Below are 6,394 nucleotides of genomic sequence, written 5' to 3' on the forward strand. Positions count from 1 at the left end.
CTCTCAAGGTTATTTGGTTTCACTCGTTTGGCAAAGGAGCAATTTAGTTTTACCTCTTCTCTTTCTCTTCCGTTTTCCCTCCGGTGCCATTCTAGATCTCGGGACGAGATCCTCTCGTAGTGGTGGAGTGTTGTAACGCCCCGAGACCGATGTGCCAGGTGTCGTCCAGTTATTCATTGTTGTTGTGTTGTCATTGCTTGTGTGTCATGCATTGCATATCATGTCATCATGTGCATTTCATTTGCATACGTGTTCGTCTCATGCATCCAAGCATTTTCCCCGTTGTCCGTTTTGCATTCCGGCGCTCCGTTCTCCTCCGGTGGTCATTTCTACCTTTCTCTCGTGTGTGGGGATTAAACATTTCCAGATTGGAACGAGATTTGCCAAGCGGCCTTGGTTTACTACCGGTAGACCGCCTGTCAAGTTTCGTACCATTTGGACTTCGCTTGATAGTCCAACGGTTAACCGAGGGACCAAAAAGGCCTCGTGTGTGTTGCAGCCCAACACCCCTCCAATTTGGCCCAAAACCCACCTAAACCTCCTCCATCATCTCGGTCGTTCGATCTTGATCGCGTGGCCGAAAACCGCACCTCATTTGGACTCTCCTAGCTCCCTCTACCTATATATATGTAGCCATCCCCGAAATTTTCGCGGATGAACCCTAGCCCCGCTCCTCTTGCATCGCCGAACATGTCCATCCGGTCGCCGGACATGTCCGTGCCGCCGCCACCTCACCTGGGCCAATCGGGAGCCGCCACCTCAGCGCCGCTGCCTCCCTCCTCCACTCGCGCGCCGCCATGTGTCGCCGCTTCCCTCCTCCACCGCGCGGCCCGCCGAGACCATTGCGGGCCCGCGCGAGCCCGACCGCGTCGCCTCCCCGCCAGGGCGTCGCCCGCCGCCCGAGCCCACGGCTCCTTACGCCGGCAGCGACCTCCGCCGCCCTTCTACTCCAGCCAGCCGTCTCCAGCGCAGCCGCGGCGAGCCTCCGTGCGCCGGTCCCGCCGTCCGCTGCTCCGCCATTCCCCGCTCGCCGGACTCCGGCGAGTCATGGCCCACACCGCCGCCGTGCCTAGATCCGGCATCGGCCGACCGGAGCCGTTCGGCCGCCCCATCGCTGGTTTGAACCACCGCCGCTGCCATCGCCATGGCCTTGCTCGGGAGCGAGCTGAGGCCTCCCGCCGGCCCAGCAGGCCAGATCCGGTCCCGTGGATCGGGACAAGATCCACCGCTCCCCGAACCAAACACCCGTCTTGGATCTCCACCGCGGATCCCTCCGTCCCGCGTTGACTTTTCGGGAGGTGATATTTTCTTCTAAGTCCCCGAAATTCCCAGATCCAAATGCCTATGTTCATCATGCCGTAACTTTGCATCCATAGCTCCGATTCATGCATATAGCATATCAAAATGTTCGTCTCCGAGTGCACATCATTTCATCTCATTGCATCATTTTCATTTGAGTTCATCTTGATGCCCGAAATGCTGTTAGAAGAGTGCTACTTGAGTTAATTGTCAGATCTGCTGCTCCATTTAGCTATTTGTCATTTTTGCCATGATTATTGTGTGCATGATATGCCCATGAGCTCTACATGTGTTTTGTTAAGGGTTTTGCCATCTTTCCAGAGGTGCAACCCATGTATTTTTGTGATGTGTGTGGTGACTAGCACAAGCTTGCTAAGTGAGGCACTTGGTAATGCTGATTTCAGGGACTTAGCATTTCCACTAAGTCCTTGACCTGTTTATCTCATTATGCCATATGTTCATGTTGTTTCCTAGTGATCCGTGCCTCTTTTGAGGATGATCAGTAAGGATGTTTTGTTAATCTTGTAGTGATCCATCCATGTCTTTGTTTGCAATTATGGAGCACCCTAGCTCGAGTCAATCGAGCTATACTTTTGCTACTTCGTGAATCTGGGCAGATTGTCTACTTGTTACCAATTTTGCCGAGGATGTTGTAGTTGATCCGTGCATGATATGTTATTGTTCTTGCTATGTCTAGCTGCTATTTTGTGTATTCTTGGTGGGTGTATGCTTATATTGTCATCCCTTGCTCTGTAGTGAGTGCATCAAGCTCGTAAACATGCCTACTTGATATCTGTTTTCAGCATGCTCCAGTTTTCACGAAGTCTGAGATCTGATTATGTTTTTGCCATGTTCACATGCTTGCAATTGTATTTTCTGATCCCTTTTGGCTCAAGGTCACTAAGGGACTTTTGTTAAGCTCTTTGAGTAGCTCCATGCCATGCTTTACTTTGCCATGTTCAGGTCCTGTAGCATGTAGTTTTGTTGCTCCGAAGTGCTATCTGATCTGAAATTCCAGACAAGTGTTAATTTCACTAAGTCTGAAATCTGTTTACCATATGCATTTTTGCCATGCTTGTTTAACCTGTTAATGGATGAATTGGCCGTATCTCAGTGCTAGTCCTTTGTTAAGCATCATGAATGGATCCCTGCCATGTATTTTGTTGCCATGTTTGAGTGCTGTAGCATGTTCATCTTGTAGTATTTAGAGGGCTACTTGCTGTTAATCGCAGACGTGGTCATATTTGAATCGCTTGCCATTTCCAAACCGTAACTCCGATTCTGGTGATCTATATCATTTTCAAGCGATTTCATCTCACCCTTCCAGTGGCACACTTGGTTTTCCAAGTTGAGGCCAGGTCCAATCATTCCTTGTCAAATCTTGCATATGCATCCCGCATCGCATCCCGCATAGCATACCATTATTGCATCATATTGTTTGAGCTTTGCACGTGGTTGATTGTGTTCTGTTTGCTTGTTTGTCTTGTTTGGGTAGAGCCGGGAGACGAGTTCGCTAACGAGGAGCCCGTTGAGTTTGCTTTCGAGGATCCAGTCAACTCTGACAACTTTTCAGGCAAGATGACCATACCCTCGAAATCACTTCTATCTTTGCTTGCTTAGTTGCTCGCTCTTTTGATATGCCTATGCTGCGATACCTACCACATGCTTATCATACCACTCATATTGTTGAACCAAGCCTCTAACCCACCATGTCCTAGCAAACCGTTGATTGGCTATGTTACCGCTTTGCTCAGCCCCTCTTATAGCGTTGCTAGTTGAAGGTGAAGATCGAAGGCCGTTCCTTGTTGGAACATTTATTTACTTGTTGGGATATCATTATATTGCCATGTTATCTTAATGCATCTATATACTTGGTAAAGGGTGGAAGGCTCGGCCTCTCACCTAGTGTTTTGTTCCACTCTTGCCGCCCTAGTTTTCCGTCATATCGGTGTTATGTTCCCGGATTTTGCGTTCCTTACGCGGTTGGGTGATAATGGGAACCCCTTGATAGTTCGCCTTGATTAAAGCTTTTCCAGCAATGCCCAACATTGGTTTTACCATTCGCCGCCTAGCCTTTTTCTTTTCCCTTGGGTTCGCGCCCAAGGGTCATCTTATTTTAACCCCCCCGGGCCAGTGCTCCTCTGAGTGTTGGTCCAACGAGCGATGTCCGGGCTACCAGGGGCAACTCTGGGCTGGCCTACCCGACGTCTGGCTCATCTGAGTGCCCTGAGAACGAGATATGTGCAGCTCCTATCGGGATTTGTCGGCACATTCGGGTGGTTGCCTGGATTTGTGTTAAACCTGTCGAAGTGTGTGAAGAACGCGATACCGTCTGAGATCGGAACTCTCGGGAGGAGTCTATCTTCCGTTCTCGGACCGTTGAGAGCTTGTCATGGCTAGTTGGGCTTCCCTGCAGGGATTGAACTTTTGAAGCCGTGCCCGCGGGTTATGGCAGATGGGAATTGTAATGTCCGGGTTGTAGATAACCTTGAACCATAAATATTAATTAATCAAACAGCGTGTGGTTACCGTGATGGTCTCTTTTCCGGCGGAGTCTGAGAAGTGAACAACGGTGTTGGAGTTATGTTTGACGTGTTTCTAGGATCGTTCTCTAGTTTATTGATCGTGCTTTGCCTTCTCTTCTCACTCTCTTTTGCGATATGTTAGCCACCATATATGCTAGTCGCTTGCTGCAGCTCCACCCATACCTTTTACCTTACCCATAAGCTTAAATAGTCTTGATCGTGAGGGTGCGAGATTGCTGAGTCCCCGTGGCTCACAGATACTTCCAAAACCAGCTTGCAGGTGCCGATGAGTCCGTGCAGATGACGCAACCAAGCTCAGGACGAGCACGATGAAGACTTTGTCCCTTGTGTTGTTTCGTTCTAGTTGATCAGTAGTGGAGCCCAGTTGGGGTCGATCGGGGACCTTTGTCGCATTTGGGGTTCTTCTTTATTTTGGTTTCGTAGTTGGACCTTGATTGTATTTGGATGTTGTAATGCTTTATTCATGTATTGTGTGAAGTGGCAATTGTAAGCCAACTATGTATCTTTTTCCCCTATTGTATTACTTGGGTTGTGTGAAGATTACCTCACTTGCGACACTGCTTTCAATGCGGTTATGCCTCTAAGTCGTGCTTCGACACGTGGGAGATATAGCCGCATCGAGGGCGTTACAAGTTGGTAATCAGAGCCTTCCCCGACCTTAGGAGCCCCCATTGCTTGATCGTTTTTAGCAGCCGAGTTGTGTCTAGAAAAAAATGTTTTGAGTCATTTAGGAATTATATATCGGAGAGTTTAGGAATTCTTTTTTCTTCCCAGTCTCCTCATCGCTCTGGTAAGGCATCCTGATGTAGAGTTTTGACTCTTCTCTTCTCAAATTTCACTAATTTTTTTTTAGGATCACGCGGGTATCTTGGAATCGTTCCGATGGTTTTGTGAAGAGAACATTGTCTTGGTGCCTCCTGTCAGGGGTTTTGTGGAAGTGTCCCGGGGAGTTGAGCTCTGAGGTGTTGTCTTCATAATTTTATCGTTGCAGTTCCGGAATACCTGAGTTTAGTACGCCGACATCGAAAATCTCTTTTATGAAGTTCGTTGGTGAGATAACCTCGACGCCACCCAGTACTGGGGCGGGAGTTCGGGAGTATTGCCATAACTTGTATAACAGATGCTTTTCGAAGGTTGAGGTAGATGATTTCCGAAGGTTTCTTGGTTATGTGTTGAAGGATGGATACAGCTGAATGTAGGATTTGCTAGTTTTGGGTGAGATATTATGCTTCCCCTGTATCCCCAACACCTGATTGCATAACCGGAAAATTTCGGGAGTTTATAAGTGGGAATTCAAGTAGCTCTTAGGATATCTTTCCGACAGATGTATGATATGAAATTGGGGTTCGACGTCTAGTGGTCCGCCTATCCACGGTTGGTTTTACAGTGGTCTCGTTGTGTCTTAAAGAGTCCTTGGCTATGCCGACTCGGGGACGCTTCGTATGTCATGTGCACTGCCTTGTACATGATGGTGCTGTATGATCGAGCCCGTGTAGGCCCCACCACGAAAACTTTGGACAAAATCTCTATCATATGTTTGTTCCGGCTTATTTCGCAAGACAATCCTTTGTTTTGTTTGAGTTGTGGTATTCGAGTTACTTCAATGTCAAGTGTGATTCCATACCTTTCCTAAACGGTGTTCTCATATTCCTATGTGAATACTAATCCTTCTCGATCATCGAGTTTGTCATGTCTATCCTTTTCACGGGTGTGCTTCTCTTCAAGTGGATCCGATCATTTCAACATCCGCAAGATCAAGTATTAGTTCTTCTCAACGGTGTTTGTTTCATCCGTCTCCAAGTTGCTTTTGTGTTTTTCCCACCCACCCACCCTTTTTGTTCAAGGACTCAGATTTCTTATTCAACTATCCATTTATCGATGGAAGTCTCTCCATTCTTATCCGGTGTTTCTCATGAAGATTCTTACGGAGCTTCTAGTTCACCATTATTCATTCTTTTTCTTCTCCGGTGGAACCAAGTCAAGCTTTGTGGATCATATCCTTTTTCCTCGTTTCAAATACCTTTTCTTACCTGTGCACCTCTTTATCATTCACCTCGCGCTATTCTGTTGTTCCGGAGTGCTAAAAATATCTTGGATGATTCGTTTCCATTCTCAATCCGTTCAAGATCTTTCGAGAATGTTATCTTATTCAAACCATTTAATTCAACCGGTGCATTCTCCTTTTTCAAGTAATCATTTCAACGGTGTTTCTTTTCAGTGGGCCCTAACCCATAGGTCTTTTCCCAGGATCTTACCTGACTCTTCTTATTTCCCGGAGATATCCTCAAATTTCTTTTCAGAGTTTGACGTAAGAATGATGTATCATCAGTCAAATGCTTTTCTCCAATATCTGTCGAATTCTTTTCATCGTTGGCTCAACCTTTCCATTCTTCATTCCGGAGTGTCTAAATAATTCTTGGTAGTGTTTCTCATCATCATTCTCTACATTTCAAGACCGAAGAAGAGTTTTCCTAATCTTATCCGTTCTCTCAAAGATTCGTGATTCTAGCTTGATGCTATCCTCTCATAATTGTTTTCGATTGCGAGAA

Source organism: Triticum urartu, chromosome 2, assembly GCF_003073215.2.
Source record: "Triticum urartu cultivar G1812 chromosome 2, Tu2.1, whole genome shotgun sequence".
Classification (NCBI taxonomy): Eukaryota; Viridiplantae; Streptophyta; class Magnoliopsida; order Poales; family Poaceae; genus Triticum; species Triticum urartu.